This window comes from Dasypus novemcinctus, chromosome 8 (assembly GCF_030445035.2).
Source record: "Dasypus novemcinctus isolate mDasNov1 chromosome 8, mDasNov1.1.hap2, whole genome shotgun sequence".
In the NCBI taxonomy this organism is placed as follows: domain Eukaryota; kingdom Metazoa; phylum Chordata; class Mammalia; order Cingulata; family Dasypodidae; genus Dasypus; species Dasypus novemcinctus.
In genome coordinates this window covers 11,584,252-11,606,713 of record NC_080680.1, presented here as the reverse complement: position 1 = coordinate 11,606,713, position 22,462 = coordinate 11,584,252, and the positions used below count along the sequence as shown (strand labels likewise).

Below are 22,462 nucleotides of genomic sequence, written 5' to 3'. Positions count from 1 at the left end.
GGACTCTTGGGATCCTGGGAACAGCATGTGGACTGAGTTTCCTTTTCATAGGAGGCAATCAGGTAGTGTCTATGGCTTGACTTCTGAAGATTACATGGGTTGGGTTGGGTTTTTAATTTATTTTTCGAGCAATTGTAGGTCTACAGATAAAATTGTACAGAAAAGGTAGAATTTTCATATCCCTGCCGCTTCACACACGCAGTTTTCCCTATAACTAGCATTTTGCATCAGTGTGATACATTCATTACAACTGATGAACCAATATTATGAAACTTACATTATAGTTAATATAGTCCATAGTTTCATTAGGATCATCTCTTTGTGTTGTGTGCAGTTTTCCGCTTTTTTTTTAAATTGTGGTAACATATAGTCAACATAAAATCTCCCACTTAACCACTTTCAAGTGTACAATTCTGCAGTGTTAATTACATTCACAATGTCCTGCTATCGCTAACAAGTTTTATCTGAGACTGGTGTTCATTTTGCAATTACAAAAATACAATATTCAACTGAATTTTCACAAATCTGCAAAGTTATACAAGATAAATTTCCTGTATTCCATTATAATTTTGAAACTTAGGAAAATATGTTTGCCCCTGAGAGATTATGAATTCTTTTTCTCAGAATTTGGAATTTTTAACATGGGGGACTACATGTGAAAACCCTTTAGCACCAAGAAAAATTTCATGGTATTCTATATTTGAATGTGTTACTTCACTAGTGATGTGTTAATTTTTCCTGTTTATGGTGACTAATACCTACAGAGTTCAAAATTAAAATTTTTATTTTGAAGATTTTATGAAAAATAAAATTTTCAATTCTAATACTAAATTTTCAAATAAAATAATAAGACATGGTAGTTGAGGTCCTAGCAATGCAATAAGATATGGAGAAAAAGATTAAGGACTATAAATAATGGAATAGATGATTGACTTACACAGAAAATCCAAAATGGTCAATTGAAAAACTAGTGCAGTTAATAAGAGACCATAAAATGGGTAGTCACAATTATAACAAGCAATAACCACTAGCATTTCTATATACAAATAACATCTAGCTAGAAAATAAAGTGCAAAATAATCCCAACATAATCTATAAAAATTTTGCCAAACTTGATCTATAAACCAATCTCAAGCTTAATAGGACTTTAAAAGTAAATTTTAACATTTTTTTCTGAAGAAGAAAATTAAATGAACAGAATCTGCCAAGAAGATTCTGGAGGAAGAAATAATGAGGGCACATTTGTCCTATCACATTTTTTAAAACCCAGGGGCTTTGAAAATGGGGAAGAAAAAAAAAAAGCTATAGTGCTGATAGAGATAACTCAACCCATGGGAATTTAGTTTGTGGCAAGGTCACATTTCGAACCAGTGGAAAAAGAACAGACTATTTTTTAAATGTTGTTGAGACCACTGTCTGTCGATGTGGAAAACTTTGGATATCTTCCTCTTATCAGAAATCCTTAATTTTTTTTGTATTGATTAAGGACCTAAATGTAAAAAAGTAAAACTGTAAGCGTCTACAAGTTGCATATAAAAATACTTGATAATTACTACACAAAATACGAAGACACTTTTTAAAAATTGATAGATTTGGCTGTATTAAAATTTAAACTTCCATATGGCAAGACATCATAAAGTTAAGCAAAAGATGCACAGAAAATATTTTTAACTTAAAAAGACAAGCAATAATTTGTCTCCCAATAGGGGAGAAAATACACAAGAGATATGAATAGATAATTTAGATAAAGAAAAATACAAATGGCCATTAAAAGATATTCTCCCTTCATAGTTAGGAGAGAAACATGAATTAAAACAATGATATATGATCTAAACTCATCAGATGAGCATAAATATTAAAGACAAATAATATCCAGTGTTTGACAAGGGCATATGTACTTGTCTTGAATGGGAAAGAAGACTGTGCCTTCATATAATTTTTTTTTTTACTGGATACATATAAATTTTTTTTAATCACACAATATGTTACACAATATATTTGGCTCATAGTAACACAATCATACAGTATTTATCCTTTTGTGTGTGGCTTGCATCGCTCAACATAATGTCCTCCAGGTTCATCCACGTTGTCATATGCTTTACAACCTCACTTCTTACAGCTGCATAATATTCCATCATGTGTATACACCACAATTTTTTATCCATTTATTGGTTGATGGACACCTGTGTTTTTTCCATCTTTTGGCAATTGTGCATAATGTCGCTATGAATATTAGTGTACAGATATCTGTTTGTGTCACTGCTCACAGTTCTTCTGGGTGTATACCCAGTCGTGGTATTGCCTGGTCACATGACAAGTCTGTATTCAACTGCCTTAGAAACTGCCAAACAGTCCTCCACAGTGGCTGTACCATTCTGCATTCCCACCAACAGTGAATAAGTGTTCCTGTCTCTCCACATCCTCTCCAACTCTTGTAGTTCTGTCTTTTTAATAGTAGTCATTCTGATAGGTGTGAAATGATATCTCATTGTAGTTTTGATCTGTATTTCCCTAATCGTTAGTGATGTTGAGCATTTTTTCATGTGTTGTTTGTGTTTTTTTGCCACTTGTCCTTCTTCTTTGGGCAAATGTCTATTCAAGTCTTTTGCCCATTTTTTAATTGGGTCATTTGTCTTTTTATTGTTGAATTGTAACATCTCCTTATATATCCTGGATAATAAACCCCTATTGGACATGTGATTTCCAAATATTTTCTCCCATTGAGTCAGTTGCTTTTTCACTCTTTCAGCAAAGTCCTGTGAGGTACAATTGTTTAATTTTGAGGAAGTCCCGTTTATCTATTTTTTCTTTTGTTGTGTGTGCATATAACTTTAATAGGGCTATGCATGGGCATAGAATTAACTATTTGGGAGTATATATCAAAATTTAAAGTGTGTATACACTTTATGCCAGCAATTGTACTTCTTTAAAGATCTCTTAAAGACTCATATATGTAACACAGATGTTTATAGAAGTGTTTTTCATCATAATAAAAGATGGAAACAACCTAAATGTCTATCAAGAGAAATTTAACTGAGCTGTGGCACCTTTATACAATGGAAAGCAATGTCATGGTTTAAAGGAATATAGGGAATTCCAATTCAGGATGGCAGATGGAACACAACTGAGATAGCACTGAAACAAAATCTCAGTGGCACAAGTATGAATAAATCCATAATATTAAAGCAAGAAGGAGTTGGTGAAGCAGGAGAGTGTGGCCACCAATAGATGAGAAAGTTCATCTCTGGAAGACAAATAGGAGCTGAGAGTATGTTAGCCTAAGAAGTTAACAGGCTATGAATTACCTGTAGACAGAGGTAGATGATTGATAGATGAAAGAAGGAGAGAGAGAGTTAAGAGGAACATTTCTCATGCAATTTAGGATCTCATAGCATTGTGGAGGTATTCTTCAATCCTGCAGGCAGCCTTCCCTTTAGAAAGCAGAAGGGGGCTCTGCTGAGGGTGTGACAAGGGGGAGCTTATATAGGGCAAACAAGGAAGCAAGTGGGTAAACGTTCTCATCAGCTGACACTGAAGTTTCCTTTTTACATAGTGGAGTCTCACAAAGCAGGGAGCAGATACACACTGAATAATGTGGTATGCTTGGCCATTCTGATAAGCTATCGCAACCAGTTTATTACCAGATGTTGCTTATCTGCAACCCCGTAGGATGTGTCCCATTTTCTGAGAAAGTTGTGCAGATTAATTTTTTTGTCTTCTGGAAAATCCCTTCTTGGAAAAGAGTCCCTCTCATCAATGCCCAATGCAGACAGATATTTTATTTTACTTAACAAATAGACAGATTCATTAGATAGATGATAGATGACAGATAGATAGATGATAGATGATAATGATGATGAAGATAGATGGATAGATAGATGATAGACAATGCATGGACAGATACATAGATAATGAGTAGATAGATAGATAGATAGGTAGATAGATAGATCTACTATAAATGCATTGAATGAACAGTCCAGGAAAAGTAACCGCTAAGAGCATTGCCTCAGGACAATGCCTTCTTCCTTCCAATGCTCCCTGAGGACATATCCTAAAGTGAAGTCTGCTCTTCAGTGTCAGCTCATGGTTGCCAGAATAAAAACCCATCAGTAGAGATAGCTGGGGGGAAATGGACCTGCATCCAAAACAACAAAGGAAAATCCCACTGGCCATTAACAAACAATCAAGGACTACGTGTACCCCTCCAAAAAAAAAAAAAAGCATCAGCAGAATAGGAAAATGGGTTACATAAACAAAGATGGGGCAAAAGGGAGAAAGAATGGTTCAAGAAACAGCAGATAAGTTTCTTAATCTCCAATACAACTGGAGAAATTTAAGATTTTTCACCATAAAATAAAATCAGGATATTGTGAAGAATGAATCACCAGACAAAAAACAAGTTTCTGACTAGTTCCTTGGAGCGGATGCAGCCTTGCAGGTGGTGATAGCAAAGGAGATGCGCACTGAAGCTTTTTGGTTTAATTCTGGGACAGCTCCTCAGAAGGAGAGCAGCATGCTGCGATGTGCCGTTTTTCGGTGCTTCCTTTCTCCTCTGGCCGCAGCTTCAACAGCTCTGTTGGGATGAGAGGAAAGGCAGGAGGGAATCGCAGAGACCTCAATCATCACATCAAGCTACACCAGCCTTCACTCCACTATCAACAACGACCATCCTCCACTCTGCTTATGCATGAAGGCTTTTGAGTTGCAACCACTATTATTTGGGGTTATTGCAGCCACGTGCAATCCCTAATTGGTACATGATTGTTATCCTGTATTATTCAGGTGAGATTCCTCATTGCACCTAGCAGAGAACTTTGCAGAGCACCGTCCACCACCTGCTTGTTGAATGCTAAAATAGACTCAGGATTGTTATAACATAAAGCAAGAAGGGCATTGCCAAAGGCACCTGGCTACCATGAAGACCTAACAAAGGAAAACAGAAGCCTTGGGGGGGGACAGGGGGAGCCTGAAAGACCAACCACCTCATCCCGCTAAGTAGCTTCCACCAGTCCTCTCTAATGAGGAAGGTGTGTGGTGATGCTGTAGGAGATGAGGTCATAAGACAAAACCTCCACTGTGGATTTATGTTTTTTCACCCCTTGGGAAGTGAGCTGCCTGAAGTCAATAAACTCTTGGTTGTTAGTGCTGGCGAGCAGGTGACAAATTACCCCCCTCTCATTACAGAGGAAGCTAGAATACCAGAGCTCCTGGAGAGAGATGTTAACCCCTCAACTGCTGGCCCTATGTCAGGGTCACCTTACAAAGGCTAGAGGAGAAAGTGCTCCCTTTATTCTTGGCGGGCAATAGGGATGATTTATTCCATGGATACAAGGGAGGAGGGAATTTGTAGCCATCCTCATTAAAAAGCCCGTGAAGCCATAAATCACACAGGCCAAGGAAGCCCTGAAAACTATGTACTCTTCTAGTCCTTTTTCATTTTCAAGGCTAGAAACCTGTGCCTGGATATTCTATGTAAAAAAAAATTTTTTATTAAAAAAACAACAAAAAACAAACAAACCTATGCCTGAAAAAGTTAAGTAATTAGCACTAATTTTACAACAAATTTAGGATCTAAATCCATGCTTGACAAGCTCCAATATCTAGGTAAAAAGTGGATAATCTTGATGTTTTTTCCAAATAGCACCACCAACCCCTCCCCCACCCCACCAAATCTAGCTGATTAGCTGGGTTTTGTTTGGTTTTGAACTGACCTGGTATTTATAGTTCTAACTGTTCTTCCTTCATATAGACTGCGGTTTTAAAGCCACCACACCCAACTCCATATGCCACGACTTGCCTTTCTCTTCTTATTTTTCCTTGATAGTTGGGTCCTTTTCTCTGACTCCAGGTCAATAAAATTATCTAAAATATTAATTTTTAAATTAAATGCATTCCCTCATCTAGTTTTTATATGGAATTCTTTAAAATTCCTAACACAAACTGCATTAGATTAGATTAACAATTTGATTCATTTTCTTCTATTAATCTTATTTAATATCTAGGAGATATTTTTCCCTAGAACTCTAATTTTATAGCAGTAGAGGTCATATATTCACTCCATAGTAACCCCAAAAGCCTAATTCAGAACGTTTTCTTTGAAACAAAGTCAACAGTGTGTATCTAAAGGTCTTTTCTTTAAAAATTGCTAAAACAACTTTCTTTTCTTTTTAAAGTTTTCCTGAGAACTATTGGAGGGTTACAGAAACATCATGCAGGAAATACCAAGTTCTCACATACCCTGCTCTCATGCACACAGTTTTCCCTATTATTAACATCTTACATTAGTGTGAGACCTCTGTTAAAATTCATGAAATAGTATTATTATAATTATGCCATTAATTTTAGCCCCTTGTTTCCATTGTGTTGTATAGTTCTATAGGGTTTTGTGTGTGTGTATGTGTGTGTGGTAACTTATATACAATCCCAAATTTCCCTTTTTTCCCCTTTTTGAATATACAAGTAGTATATTATTTACAGACACAAAGTTGTACCTTCATCCCCATTGTCCCTTGCCAAAACTTTTCCATCACCTCAAAGAGAAACTGCCTTTCATTTTCCATCATCCAAAGAGAAACTTGGTACCATTTCATCTTTTTTTAAGTGCCTGAAGGGGCTCTTTGAAGGTAAAAGGTTCAGCAAGTTAAACTCAGAGGGCTGAAAAATCTTTCAGAAACGAATATTCCTTGGGCATCTAGCATTTTCATAGGCATGTGCATTGGATCAATTTTCTTTCACGGTAAGCTTTTTGTCCCTCTAGGTGGAGATGGAAAGTATCAATTTTTGTATCAGCGTCTCAATTGATTTATTTCCATTACAGGGTGACTTTTTTTTTTTTGGTAGGTACCAGGCAGAGAATTGAACCTGGCACCACATATGTGGGAAGCTGGTGCTCAACCACTGAACCACGTAGGCTCCCCTGCTGGGTGCCTTTTTTGATAATACAAGTAAAATTCTTACCTGATTTGTGTTCGTTCACAAAATCAGTCTAACTTCTTTCCCTCCTTCCTTTTCTTTCTGCAAAAGATTTTGTTTCAAAGAAAAATCAGAAATAGAGCACATGGAGATTTCTGTCACATAGATTGAGCTTTAACATGAAAAGAGCGCCTGTATCCAGAAAGCTCTTACAGCATCCACGAGCTCCCAAGAAAGCCTGGGGGCTGCCCATGTAGACCTGCTGTGTAGACGCCCCCGGGGCCTCTGGCTGAGGCCTTGGGGCCTCACCCCTCCTCCTCCCTCCACTACCAGGGACCGATTTACAGAAATGGTAATTCTTTTTAACCCTGACCATGATGAAGTCAACACTTGGTTTTATTCGGGACTGTCCTTTCCTCCCAAGCCACCTGGTAAAACTCTGCTCCCTTAAGCGTGTACTTGCCCCTCATGTGGTGATCTCTGGGTCTAAAGCATGACAAGAATTTTAGAACACAACTTGTGCCTTCATTTCCCAAACGAAAAAACTGGAGGCGGCTTAGTAGAGGCAGCTGGCATGAGGCAGAGAGCGGGAGGCGCCGGGCTCTGCACTGCCGGGACGGGCCCTGCACGGTCGGGACGGCTGAAGGTGACCCCGAAACCCAAAGGGCAGGGGTCTGCTTACGCCTTCTTGGTGCAGGCGTGCAGAGAAGAACATAAGAGGAACCCCGGAGGCCACTGTCAGCTTTGGAGAGTTTGCTGCCGAGTCCTCTGAGAGGTGCAAGACAATGTCTGGGGGGAAGCGGACTTGGTCCAGTGGTTAGGGCGTCCGTCTACCACATGGGAGGTCCGCGGTTCAAACCCCGGGCCTCCTTGACCCGAGTGGAGCTGGCCCACGCGCAGTGCTGATGCACGCAAGGAGTGCCCTGCCACGCAGGGGTGTCCCTGCGTAGGGGAGCCCCACGCCCAAGGAGTGCGCCCCGTAAGGAAAGCCGCCCAGCGTGAAAGAAAGTGCAGCCTGCCCAGGAATGGCGCCGCCCACATGGAGAGATGACGCAGCAAGATGACGCAACAAAAAGAGACACAGATTCCCATGACGCTGATAAGGATAGAAGCAGTCACAGAAGAACACACAGCGAATGGACGCAGAGAACAGACAACTGGGAGGAGGAGGGTGGGGGAAGGGGAGAAAAATAAATAAAAAATAAGTCTTAAAAAGAAAAAAAAGGAAGCTTTGTACAGCTCCACCTCAGTTATTCATTAGCAGCCTGATGATATAAAATAGTAGGATTTCTGCAGATCAGGGAGGCAGTTGGGGCCATCTAAGGCCATTGACCTCTATTGTTTGCACAGTAAACTCTATTTTTTTTGAAATCCCAGTGTCTCAGGAATTGGCTTTAAAGGGTCTTTGGGAAAGAAGAACCCACTTTTGCTGACTATCACTCCCTCCCCTTTCTCGCGCTTCCCCCTCCCTTCTTAATTCTCTTCCCTCCCTACTTCCTCTCTCCCTCTTTCTCTTTCCTGCTCCACCCCTTCCTCTCCCTCCTCCCCCCTCGACCCCTCCCCCTTTCTTCTCTTTCCCCTCCCTCCCTCTGCCTTCCCTTCTCTCCCCCCTCCTTCTCATCTCCTTCCCTCCTTCCTCCCCACCTTCTTCCTGAGGAGATGGGTTTTGGGGATTTGTTGCTTTGTTTAATCCCAGTACTTTTCCAGTGCGTAACAGGCTGCCGGGCAAGTCGATACTAAAAAAAAAAAGTTTGCCTCAGTGAGTGAACAATCCCCATTCTTAGCCGGCTGATCAGGTGATATCACCTCCTGTCCGCAGCTGCTCTTTGGTCCCCGAGTCGTTGCTGAGGCCGCCCAATCTCCCTCTGAGGAGAAGGCATTCAACTGTTAACCATCTCAGATTGGGAATGGAGGCTAAACGCGCTGCTCAGTTTAAGCACAAACACGGTGGGGTGAGATTTCTGTGCCAGCAGTATAGCAGAGAGTTTAGAATTCCAGCTGTTGCTTATAGCTGAGGCACCTCGGGCAAGTCCCTTACCCTCCCTGTGCCTCAGTTTCCTTGTTATTAATTGGAGAGAATAATTAGACATACTTAACATGGCTGCTGTAAAATAAAATGAGATAGTGGTTGTAAAATACGAAGCGCTGTAAAATAACACGAATTTTTGTAAAATATTGAGCATATTACAGGGCACACAGTAAGCTCTCTCTAAATGGGAGCTATTATTATTTAGTCACAAAAAGAACTAAGCAGTAATTTGCTTCTCATGGAGACCCTGTGAATCTTGTGGTCATTGAACTCCATTACGGATTATAACATAAACCAGGAAATTACAATCTTGGGAAAAATCATGAAGGATTTATTTTTAAACAAAAATCAGCCACTGATTAATTTAATTAGTATGAGGGCCATCGCTCAAGAGATTGGCTTCCTCCTCTCCATTTGGGTTTTGAACATATCAATTAATAGGACAAAAAAGTAGTAAAGCATAATGCCCCTCTTCCCAACAACTTACCTTCCACCTAATGATAGGAATATTTTGTAAAACAACTTTAGGTGGAAAAATAGCTCTCATTAGTGATATTTCACAAGAGGAATTTGTGTTGGGAATATAGTAACACTATTTGAAAGTTACTGTGCTATTGAGATATATGCACTCTGACAAGAAAAATGCCCTTGATATGCAGTCCTCTTGGTAAAACATAAGAAAGATATGGAGAAATGGGTGTTTCTGGGGGAAATTTTAAAAGAAGAGAAGAAAAGGATACCGCAATTACTTTGTTGCATTGTCCTTTAGCACTGCCTTTTACTTGAGACTTTGTATTGTCCCCTCCTAGGTATCAGAGCCCCTGTCTTGCTAGCAAGCATGTCGGGAAAGGTTTCTGTTTGACTGAAATGCAATCTCGTTTGGGCGTCTTCCTGGTGTAGAGCAGGAAGCTGGCAGGTAACCCTTGGGAACTATTCTGCCCCTCAGCTCATCACCAGTCTTCATAGTAGAAATAACCATGTGGGCAATCACCATAAGGACGCTTGGCTTTTCTAATAACTGACTATCCAAACCCAAGGAGAAGAAGCAATAAAGAGAGGGACATACAAAATACCTTCCTTTAGTGCTCCTACTTCTGTTTAGTTTGTATCTAAATTTCTCCTAGGCTCTCAGAACCAGGAACGACCTTAATGGTTAAATTAGAGAAGGGAAAGGATTTATGAGATGAAGATGTAAACACCACTCGGGTAAGGAATTTAGCCTCCAAAAAGAGGTCTGGCCTTTGCCCCAGATCCTGCAGGGGGTAACCTCTAAATGCAGATAGGAGCTCGTAGTTATTCACAGTGGGCCCCTGGGCCACACCTGATAGATTATGCTAAGAAGATCGCTGGGGGGTGGGTGAAAGATTTACCAGCGGTGAAAATAGGGGGTGGGGTTCGAACCACTTTAGATCAGCCTGACCCGTGGGGAGCGGGGCTGGAGCGCTCAGTCTTGTGGCATCCGTTCGCTCAGTCGTGCCTACCGAGCGAAACCCCAGTAAAAGCGCTGGGCACTGAGGCTCAGGTGAGTCTCCCTGGTTAGTAAAACACACTGATGTGCTGCAAGGGGGCTGCGTGCTGACTCCAGCGAGAGGACCTGGAAGCTTCTTCACCTCCGGGATCCTCCCATACCTCGCCCGAGGCTTCTCTTGTTTGGCTGCCCCTGATTGTATACCCCACCCCCCTCTTTTTTTTTGTTATAATAAAACTGTAATCGTTAGATATAACACTTTTCTCAGTTTTGTTGAGTCATTCTAGCAAATTATTGAACCCGAGGGAGTAGTGGGAGCCCCCAGATTTGTGGCCATTTGGTCAGAAGTGTGGGTGCCCTGGGCAGTCTGGAACCCATGGGTGAGGTTATGGAGGATGAAGCCCAAGTCAGACCAAACTCTGGGCATGAGAGTCAGAATTCCATTGGAGTGGTGCCTCTTAGCTTCCGAGAAGATTTTTCTTTGGAATATGAAGACCCTTGGCTGGGGGACACCTGGCGGCTTTCTTTCTTATCAGTCCCTTTCACCTGTGAAAAAGAAGGCTTGTCCTTAGGGAACCCTGACTGGAGCCTATTCATTGCTACTCGCCAGGACTCCGGGCGACAGAGATGATCCTTTCCGAGCCGAAGGATCAAAAAGGCCGCCCGGGAGATAAGTACAGCCATAAACCACTGAAAGTATCCTCCACTGATGAAATAAAACGGAGCCTGTGCTCACCACGCTTTCCGCAGTGTTGAGGAGTCTGCTGCCCGGCGGCCTGCTCCTGCTGCTGGGGCTCAGGGGCTTTCCTTCGGGGTACAGCCCCCCCAAAGCGGGGTCTTGGTGAAGCCCAACCCACAGCTACTAGGCCGTTAGGAGCTGGGCCTCTGAGGGCAGGTGATCCACCTTGGGTTCCACTAACCACGTCAGTCGGGGCATTCCCGTCCGGCGTGTGTGGAATCCTGAGCAGCCCTCCAGCGTCCCAGCAGAAGCCCCAGGTGGTGAGCCTGTGCCACTGCCCACGGCAGGGAGCTACAGAGCAGCTCAAAACCGGCTGCGCTCAGTGACAGGCAGGTGGAGAATTCTCACCAGCGGCCACGTGCAAGCTGCCCCAGAATCCCCGCCGGTGAATGCCAACTCTCCAGCCCAGGCTCAGGCCCAGCAGGGAGCTCCTCAATGCTGCTGCACAACAGAAGCGCCAGGGGAGCTCCAGAAAAGATCAAGGCCCAGTGGGACCCCAGACCAATTATCAGCAATCAAGAAGTTCTGGGGGCAGAGCTGGGAAATCAACATATTTTTCTAGAACTCCCCAGGTGGTTCCAGTGTGTGGGCAACAACTGAGCTTTGCTCCTGTGGGAGGGACAAACAAAGCATCAGACACAGGCTCTCCTGGAACCGCACTCTTGAGCAGAGCTATAAAAAGAGCAGAAATGGCCCGTGGGCACGCTGGGGCATCCTCCATCCCATCCTGCCCCAGGTCACTCAAGAGCTGCCCGGTCTTCTTGCCTTCTTGACCTTTCTAAGCCTGATTCTTTTGCATTTCCTTTGTTTCTAGAATGAGTCCTTTGCTACTGAATTTCCTTTTTGCTTAAGGTAGTTTTAAAAATGTATATTTATTTGGAACAGACGTGCCTCAAGCGATTGGGCTCCCATCTACCATATGGGAGGTCCCAGGTTCCATTCCCAGGACCTCCTGGTGAAGGCAAGCTGGCCCATGCCCCGGAGAGCTGATGGCCTACACCACCGATAGCTAACAGCCTGCAATGTGGAGAGACGGTGAGCAAGATGACACAACAAAGGGAGACGCAGAGGAGAGACGGTGAGAGGCACAGAGACCAGGGAGCTGAGGCGGCTCAGGGGACTGAGTGCCTCTCTCCCAGGTTGGAGGTGCCAGGATCGGTTCCCGGTGCCTCCTAAAGAGAAGACGAGAAAAGAAGACAAGCAGACACAGATGAACAGGCAGGGACTGGACATAGAGAGCAGACAGCGAGTGCAGGTGGCAAGGGGGTGGGCAGAATAAATAAAATAAACCTCTTAAAAATGTGAATTTACTTATTATATATGTATCATTACTTTCCAGCCTTATTACTGAAAATCTAAACATGACTAAAAATCTCTCAAGGTTTAGCAAATTCGGTCCAAACTTCTCTCCAGTTGCCATTTCCCTCACCCTGTGCTCCTGCTGATATGGGCTATGGGTGGGAGGCTCTTTGTCTCTTTGGAGATAACCTTAACCTAAGCTATCTGTCCTGACTTGTGGGTGTGGGATGGTGAGAGGCTGCAGTCCTGCCCTTGGTGACCATGGCAACGACTCCAGTCCCAGGAGGCCATTTAGCAATGCAAACTCTATATACATACCAGTCAGTCCAGGGAAACTCTGATGGTAGTGATGCCAAAACTTAAGGGAACTTGGACTTGGCCTTGAATAGGAAATATAATATAGCCTGTGCATAAATTCAAAATCATGTAATTCTGTATCCAAGTGTGCCTAGTCTCTAGAAATCCAGTTAAGTGTATGGGCTTTGAATGTTCAGAAAGGATGTAAGACTGAATGTGTATTTAAGGTAAGACAGAATGTGGGCAAGATGCTAATTCAAACTCACCTGAGGTGTGGGCAATATGTTAATTCAAAACACACCTGGTACTCAGCCAAAGACTTAACTAACAAAGAAAGCAGTTTTCTTTGACAAAAGCACCATTTGACTCCCCACCCTGTATAAAAGGCACTTAAATATCTTGTTGGGCGGGGGCGGGGGCTCCGGTTTGAAACAGAAAGCTCGCGAGTCCGGCCGGCCATCAATAAACCATTTTTCCTTCTCAAAATCATTCCTGAGTCCTGGCCTTTCCATACGCAAATAACTGAACCTCTCTCGACTTCTACAACACTGCAACAACGTCTGCACCTGCGAGGTGCCGTTTCCTCTGCTTGAAGCATTTGCCCAAGCTTTCGTCCATAACCCACCGTGTCAGTTTGCTAAGTGCTGCCACTGTGGAATACCAGAAATGCTTGGCTTTTAGAACGGAGACTTCTTAGGGTAAAATCTTACAGTTCTCAGGCTGTGAAAATGTCCCAAGCAGGGCAGCGGGAGAAGCCCTGTCCACAAGGCCCAGCGGCTGGTGACCCCGGGCTCCGGCCACGAGGCACACTCAGCAGCAGCTCTGCCGGTCCCGAGTCTCCTCCAGGCTCGCTCCTCCCCAAGCTCCGCTGGGCCATCAGGGTCTCTTCACCTTCGGGTTGCTCTGCTGAGTCCAGCTCCGGCCTCTCTCAGCCCCCGGGGTTTCTCTTTCTGCGGCTGTAGGGGAAGGTGGAGTCCTCTCTCCCAGGGCTGGATGAGACTGCAGCAGCTCTCTTTCTGTCTCCATTTATATAAGACTCCAGTAGAAGGATTAGGACCCACCCTGGGACCCCCGATCTGACCACAGGTCCTTAACTGAAGTGATCAAATCCGAAGGACCCTTCACTGAATCTAACCAAAAGGTCCCACATAAAATAGGAGTGCACAGGGATGAGTAAGCTTAAGAACACAATTATCTAGGGTCTAAAAAGACTCAAGCCAGGACACCCACATTCAAGCGTTCTAAATGTTTAGACAAATTCCTCGAGAAATACAATGACCCAATATAGATGTTAAATAAAATAGAACATGTAAAGAGCTCTGTAGCTATAAATAAATTAAATTCATCATCATAAACCTTCCCTCTCTAGAAAGGCCCAGACCCAGCTTTACTGGTGAATTGCATCTATCTTACCTTTAAGGAAGAAATGATATCCATACTATATAAGCTTTTTCAGAAAAAAAAAAAAAAAGGGAGGAAGGAATACTACCCAATTTATCTGATGAGGCCTTTATAACCCTAATACCCAAACATGACTAAGACACTACAAATAAAGAAAATTATACACCTTATGAACATAGATACAAAAATCATTCACAAAATATTAGAAAATCTAGTCCAGCAATTTATAAAGAAGATGGTACAGCAGGTCCAAGTGGGGTTTATCATAGTGTGGCATAAGTAACTTGGCATTCCCCAACTTTTACTGCCCTGTCTTTAAAATAAACTGCAAGCTACATTCAGCTGGTCACAAGATATATACCTCAGGACACAAATGCCTGAGACTCTGTAGATTTTAAAGTCAGTTAAAATACAGCAATCTGACCTTTCCCTCCTTGTACAAACGATACAAACATCTCTTCTTTGATCATAATCAAAGCATTCTGTATAAGTCACATACTCCGCATGCCTTGATAAACATTTTTGAATGTATGTACATTCACTCTTGAGCAAAGTGCTGCATTCTTTTTGAGTTCTATGTATGCCAATAGCAACCAGGATAAAAAGACATACCAATTTCTCAGTAGGCTGGACGATCCATCATGGAACTGTTGTTTCTCTTCCCATCATCAAGGATAAGGACCCCAAGTAAGCCCCCTAAACCAATGCTCATTCTTTCCCAAGCTGGGCTTCTCTGAGTCTTTCTTTGGTCTGACATATCCATCTCAGTTTGGCTGGAAGCTGTCACTTTACACAGCTTCTCGCCATACTTGGGACTTATGGGACTTATAGATGTACGAGTGGTTTAACATTCAAAGCTCAATTAATGCAATTTACTGCATTGCTTTGAAAAAAGAAGAAAATCATATGACTATTTCAAATACTGCAGTAAAAAACATCTAACAGAATTCAACACTCAATGATGATAAAACTCTGAGTAAACGAGTAATAAACGAGAGCCTCCTCAACTTGACAAAGAGCATGGCCCAAAAACCCCATAGAATTAACATCAAAAAAAACAAAAATTAACTCAGATAATACTTCCAGTTTAGGCTTAGTACCTCCACTAGCTATTATCACATTTTGTATCCATTTATATCCAACTTAGCATTTATTATTTTGTAGTGATAATGCATGTTTATGTAACTGTGTTATGTTTTTATCACTAGATTGTAAACTCTTTGAGAGAGGAGACCTTTATATAGTTTCAGCACCTGAAATCATGCCAAATGGGAGGATAGTTACTCAAATGTAGTTGAAGTAAACACAAAGATGTACATTTCTTGGAAAAAACTAAATAGCAAAAAAAAAAAGAGTTAAGTAAGTTTTGATGCATTCATATATTAAACTATAGTTGGTTGCTCATGGGGCAAAAAGAAAACTCAGGGATCTCACACCCATTCCTTGGGTTCTGAGGTCTCTGGTCAGTCTTTCTCTCTCCACCTTACAGAGTCATGCAATGTTTATTTTACATATACTATCCATAATTTTTAGATGTACTTAGAAGGAGGAATAAGGAAAATACCACAACTCACCTGTTATGAAATAGATAATTCAAATAGTCACATAACTATTATGGAAATTGAATTCCTAATTTAAAAACTGCCAAAAAGGAAATACCCAGAACCATATGGTTTCACTGGAGAGTCTACCAAATATTCAGAGAATTAAGACCAACTCTACACAATCTCTTCCACAAAACAGAAAATGAGGTAACACTCTCCAACTCATTTTATGAAATTAGTATTCCCCTGATACCAAAGCCAGAAAAAGAAAATGCAAAAAAGAGAAACCTCATGAACATAGGTAAAAAATCCTTAACAAAATATCAGCAAATATAATTCAGCAAGGTATTCTGAAAAATTATTCACTATGACCAAGTGGGGTTTGTTCCAGGGATGCAAGTCTGGTTCCATATTTGAAAATCCATCATTACATTCAAATATAATTCACCATATTAACATGTCATGTCAATTGATACAGACACAGAGCACTTGACAAAATTCAACACTGATGTATGATTAAAAACCCTCAGAAAAAATGGCAATAGGTGGGAACTTCCTCAACTTGATAAGGCATGTTTACAAGAAGCTATAGCTAACATTATATTTCATAGTGGAAGACAATATTTTCCCCAAAGGAATAGGAACAGAAAGAATGTCTGCTCTCACTATTCTTATTCAAAAGTGCTAGAGGTACTACCCAGTGGCTAAGGCAAGAAAAGGAAATGAGAGACACACATATTAGAAAGGAAGAAATAAAGCTGTCCCTATTTGCAGATGGTATGATTTTGTATGTAGAAAATCCCAAGGTATTGATGAAAAACAAAACAAAACAAAGACCTCCTGGAACTAATAAGGTCACAAGGGATATAAGACCAACACACAAAGTCAATTGCATTTACATATACTAGCAATGAACATACAAACACCAAAATTTAAAATATAATATTTAAAATCACTCACAAATATACTGAGGTATAAATTGAACAGAACACGTATAGTACTTGTATGCTAAAAACTGTATGATACTGATTAATGAAAGCAAAGAAAGTCTAAACAAGCAGAGAAACATCATGTTCATAGATTAGAAGACACAACATAATAAATATGGCAATTCTTCCCAAATTGATACACAGGTTTCATGCAGTTCCTATCAAAATCCCAGCAAGATTATTTGTATATTTATATAAGATTATTCTAAAATTTAGATCAAAGGCAAAGAAACTAGAACGGCTAAAATAATTTTGAAAAAGATCAATAATGTGGGGGTCATCAGTTTACCTAATTTCAAGACTTATTAGGGGAATGGATGTGGCTCAAGTTGTTGAACTCCTGCCTCCCACATTGGAGGTCTCAGGTTCAGTTCCTGGTGCCTCCTGGAAAAACAAAAACAAAGAACAAGCAAAAAAAAAAAAAAAGCAATTCAGGGAAGCTGATGCGGCTCAGTGGTTGAGCTCCAATTTCCCACTTATAAGTTCCCAGGTTCATTTTGTAGTAATCAAGATTGTATAGTGTTTTAATTTTCTGTGTGCTAAAACAAATATTATACAAGGGATTGGCTGACACAATGGGAATTTAATGGCTCACAGGAATTTATTGGCTCATGGTTTTGAGGCTAGGAAAAGTCCAAATCTAAGTCCTCAGCGAGGTAATGCTTTCTCCCAGAAGACTGTGCAGCAATCTCCGGTCCTTGCCTTTTCTGTCACATGGCAGTGCCCTGGCAGCATCTTCTGGCTCTCTGGGTTCTGTTGACTTCCATCTTCTAGCTGCTTACCATGACCTTCTCTCCATCTGACACTTGCTTTGCTTATAAAGGACTCTAGTAATCCTAAAGATTAAAGCCCAACCTGATTCATGGGGGCCGCACTTTAACCAAAGTACCATCTTGAAGAAGTCTTGTTTACAATGAGTCCACACCCACCAAATGCAGGTCAAGACCAAGGAAATAGTCACACTGGGGTACACAAATCAGGGCACCACAGATGGGCAAAATGGAACAGAACAGAGAACCCAGAAACAGACCCAAATAAGTATGCCCAAATGATTTTTTCACAAGAGGAAAGATAGCCTTTTCAAAAATGGCGCTACAGAAATTGGACATCCATGGGCAAAAAAAGAATCTCAACCTGTAACAGATTCCCTACAAATGCTTGTTCAACATACACTCTGATTTTGGCCCCACACATGTTTTTCATTTCCAGGGACTTGCAGTTGGATTAAGGTGGTTTCCTACCTCTGTGGTTAAGATGGCATCACCACATTTATCAACTGGGAAGCTTTCTTCCTGACTTGGTAACTTGCCAAAGGGTAGAACTATTGGACCTGTTTCCTTCATGAAAACCAGGCTTTCTGTTGCTGTTGCTCTTCATTTTGTCAGGCACTATCCAAATCATGATAAGCATGATATCCTTGGTTTAAGGTACTGACAGTACATAAAAACACAGAAGACAACTAATAAATATTTGTTGGATGAACGAGGGCAGAAGGGCAGGGACCGGAAGCCAGGAAGCAAGAATGATATCTGTAACTGTAAATTATAGATGCTGTTATTTTTACACCCTTGATATAAAAGATTGAAGGGGGAAATGCCAGCATGGTTCCATTAAAACAAACATTAGGGAGGCAGAGGGCTCTCCATGTCAGGGGATGATATTGTGCACTTTCAGTGTGTTGGGTCCTTTTTTTCACTTCCTTTTTAAATCTTGTTACTATTTTGCTGTTACCTGTTATTACATTCTGTAATGGTTTTAGAGTGGGGTTTGTTAGAGTGGGGTTTGTTCCAGTAAGGCACTCATTACTGGTGTTACAACTGCTTCCTTTTGTTCAAAACAACATTGTTGTCCATCTCTATAAGTGACAAGATACAGTGACAGTAAGATATATAAATTACCCAGAAAGCTTACTAATGAAGTTACTAAAAATACTTTATACAATCCACTACCAATAAGCCTATTATAGTTACTGTTATAACCTGTGTGAAGTAATGTTACTCTTTGCAATGTGCAAACATGAAGTACAATACTTAGTGTTTTATGAAACCTGGATGCTCGTTAGCATTGATTGGCCTTTCTCTTGTAAATTAATAGACACCAACTTACTTGATCATTGCCTCCTACTTGTCCCTGGCTCTAGCCTGAGTTCCTTACGTGAGGGAGTGAAGTTAGCAAAATAGACATAATAGAGCACAGCCTAGATATTCAATCAATACATTAAAATCCCACCATAATGGTGTAACTGGGGTCCAAACCATTGTTTTACCAGAAATGTGGGGTCACATTTCTTTTTGTTTTGTTTTATTTATTTATTTACTTTAATATTACATTTTTAAAATATGAGGTCCCACATACCCCCCAACCCCCTCATGGGGTCACATTTCCGACAGGCCAAAGAAATGAAACCAGAGAGCAGGCAAGAACTGGAGCAAGTTGGGTTGTGCCTGAAGTATTTGTACAACAAACGAGTTAATGATTAAAATGTATATTTTGGGACCTCCCAGAATTTATGTACTTCTCTTGTTTTTATATGTTTTACCTTATTAATAAGATGCTTTGAGAGATGACAGCTTTGGCTACTTACCTATGTAAAAACACCTGTTGCTAGAACATATTCAAATGAATCTTCTATCCTATCTCATCCCTGGGTTTGCTTATCGGCCAGGTGTTAGGAACCATGTAACTTTAAATCTTTCTTCCAAAAATGAGCTCCCTTTGGTCTAATTAAAATGCCACAGGAGTAGCTGACATATTTGTTCATGTTTTCCTTGTCTGAGTGTGAAGTGTGAGCTCCCGGGCTACAGACACCATCTGACGTAGCTAAAATGAAGAGAAGTCTGAGAGTCAGTGTGGGACAACTCTAGGATTACCCAAAGCTTTATGTTTAAGGATCTCTCCATACTAAAGACAAAATGAGATGAAGGAGAAGGGAGCTCTTTTGCCAAATAGGATTCAAGTGAAAAGGTGAAATGAAATAAATAAATTTTCTATGACCTGCAGTAAATGTAATTCTAGGGAAACTTCCAGACCAAGGACAAGTGAAACAACCTTTTGAATGTCATGGATAGGAGGTGTTTTAATCTGCTAGGCTGCTCAAAACAATATACCAGAAATGCGCTGGCTTTTACAAAGGGGATGTATTAGCTTACAGGCTGACAGTTCTGAAGCCATGAAAACATTCACATCAAGGCATCATAAGGGAAGCGGACTTGGCCCAGTGGTTAGGGCGTCCGTCTACCACATGGGAGGTCCGCGGTTCAAATCCTGGGCCTCCTTGACCTGTGTGGAGCTGGCCCATGCGCAGTGCTGATGTGCGCAAGGAGTGCCCTGCCATGCAGGGGTGTCCCCCGTGTAGGGGAGCCCCACATGCAAGGAGTGCGCCCCATAAGTAAGACGAGCCGCCCAGCGTGAAAGAAACGCAACAAAAAGAAAAACAGATTCCCGTGCCGTTGATCAGGATAGAGGTGGTCACAGAAGAGCACACAGCAAATGGACACAGAGAGCAGACAACTGGGGGGTGGAGGGGAGAGAAATAAATAAAAAATAAATCTTAAAAAAAAAAAGGCATCATCAGCTAAGGATTTCTCCCTAAAGACCAGCTGCCAGTGATCCTGGACTCCTCTGTCACGTGGCGAGGCACATGGCGGTGTCTGCTGGTCTCTCTCTTCTCTTCCTAGGTTTGTTGCTTGGCAGTTTGATATTATTTACGAATTTCAAAAAGAGATATTTGATTATGTTTGTAAACTGGTCTGTTCCTCTGGGTGTGATACCCTTTGTATTAGATTCAGCTGAGATGCATTTGAATAAATGCATTAGGACTTTGATTCAACCACACTTAGGCTGACTAATACAGAATTTGGCACTGAGAGGTGGGGTGGTGTTTTTGCAATTATCAAGATGCTGGAATAGTTTCCAATAATAGTTCCATCATTTACTTCAAAGGCCTCTTCAAAAGTCTCTTTAGCAACCATATTCCTATCGACATTCTCTTCAAAGCAAGCCAGGCCTTTTCTATCAAGCATCTTGCGATTCCTCTGAAAAATACTCCTTACCCAATTGTAAAACCATCCCAGCATTTTCTGTGTTTTCCTGTATCTACATCTGTGTGTCTCCTTGATTGTCCGTTTATAGAGCCTACAAAGAATGCAGGAACTCAAACCAATTCCCCCTAATGATGTGATCAAATCAAAGCCCAAATCTTAACATAATTTAATCGAAGCCATCTCAGCTGAATCAAATATAATAAAAAGGTATCACGCCCAGAGGAACAGACCAGTTTACAAACATAAACTTTCTCTTTTTGGGATTCAAAAATAATCTCAAACTGCCACACTTGGTATTTTAAGTATTTACAAGGTTTAAGATATTTTGGGTTCAACAGTCATCGGATTTCAGTTTAAAATGTGCAATTAGATAACTTGATGTGATTTTTTAAAATAAATTGCAGTCTTCATAAACAGTATTGGACCATTTAAAAGAATTTACAATTTATTGATTTGTGAAGATTATTCAATATTTGGGAAGATTTTGTTTGCAAATCAAATAACTGAGTTCTTACAAAGAAAATTTTAAAATATTATATTCAAGGAATTTAAATTGTAAAGCCCCTCCTTAAAATTAATTGTAAAAGATTTCCTAGATATATAAATAAAATAAGAACCACAAGTAAAACTTAAAGAAGAGCTAGGTTTTTGCATTTTTTAAGTTCTTTAATTTAAATCTTTAGCCTTGATAAAGCAAGTATTTATTTAAAAACAAAACAAAACAAAGCTCGCCTCACAAAGTAGCTTGGGTGTGTACAAAAAGCTACAACCAAGGACATTCAAAAATGTAATTTGAAAAGAAAAATTCCCATCAAAAGAAATACTTGATAGGTCAATGGTAGCCCTCCATGAGCAGGGAAGGGAAGTGGGAGGGCTTACTTTTCACACTTCTGGTATTGTTTGTATCTTTTATAGCAAGTATGTATCACTTTATAATAAGAAAATGTGTTAACAAGGAAATTATGTCACCTCTCCTCTCTTCCCAAGGCTGACTGATACTCAAATTGCGAAGCTATTCTTTCACAAAGGCTGATGGGGGATCCAGAACTACCCCCGCCTACTGAGGAAGCCCATGATTGCTTAGCGCACAGGAGGTGAACAAGGGGTAATTATTGAATGATTTGCCTTTCATTATTCCAAGAACAGCTCTGAGAGGCCAGTCGTCATTTGCCCTTGAGAACCACAATCCATCTCTCCTGGACATATTGATAAAGTCTTCCTCTTAGGTTACACAAATACACACACACTATCCATCTACATAACATTTTTTCCTGAACGATTTGAAGGTAGGTAACAGACGTGACACTGAACCCTACATAATTCAGCATATATCTTCTAAGAACAAGGATATTCTCCTACATAGTGCCATTAGCAAAACCAAGAAAGCACAGCTTGTCCCTATATTTTCCAATAAAGAGTTCATACTCATATTTCCTCAGTTGTCCCCTAAATCTCCTTTAGAGATTTTAAAACCAAATAGACAAACCACGCCTTGGATTTGTCTGTGGTATCATCTCATCCAGAACCCTCTCACCTTTTGAAGAACCCAGGCTCCTGATCTTTTACAAACATCCCTCAACCTGGCTTGGTCTGATTGTTTCCTCATGGTTGGCTTCAGGTCAGACATTTTCCTTCTGAATATCGCAGAGATAATGTTTTTGTACTTTCAATTGCATCACATTGTAAAGAAATGAGGTCAATGTGTTTTATATCTGGTGATACTAAATGTGGCCATTGGATG

At 40.9% G+C, this 22,462-nt stretch overlaps 1 long non-coding RNA gene across 2 annotated transcripts in view; it reads right to left on the bottom strand.

Annotated features, from left to right (window-relative positions):
* Positions 1-1,573: 1,573 nt before the first annotated feature.
* Positions 1,574-22,462, bottom strand: part of LOC111761368 (uncharacterized) — a 34,117-nt gene continuing 13,228 nt past the window's right edge. For both annotated transcript variants that reach the window (XR_009186727.2, XR_009186728.2), the window contains exons 2-3: positions 6,958-7,014; positions 1,574-4,573 (exon numbers count right to left, since the gene is read on the bottom strand). This is a non-coding gene — a long non-coding RNA (uncharacterized lncRNA). The remainder of the gene's footprint in view (positions 4,574-6,957; positions 7,015-22,462) is intronic.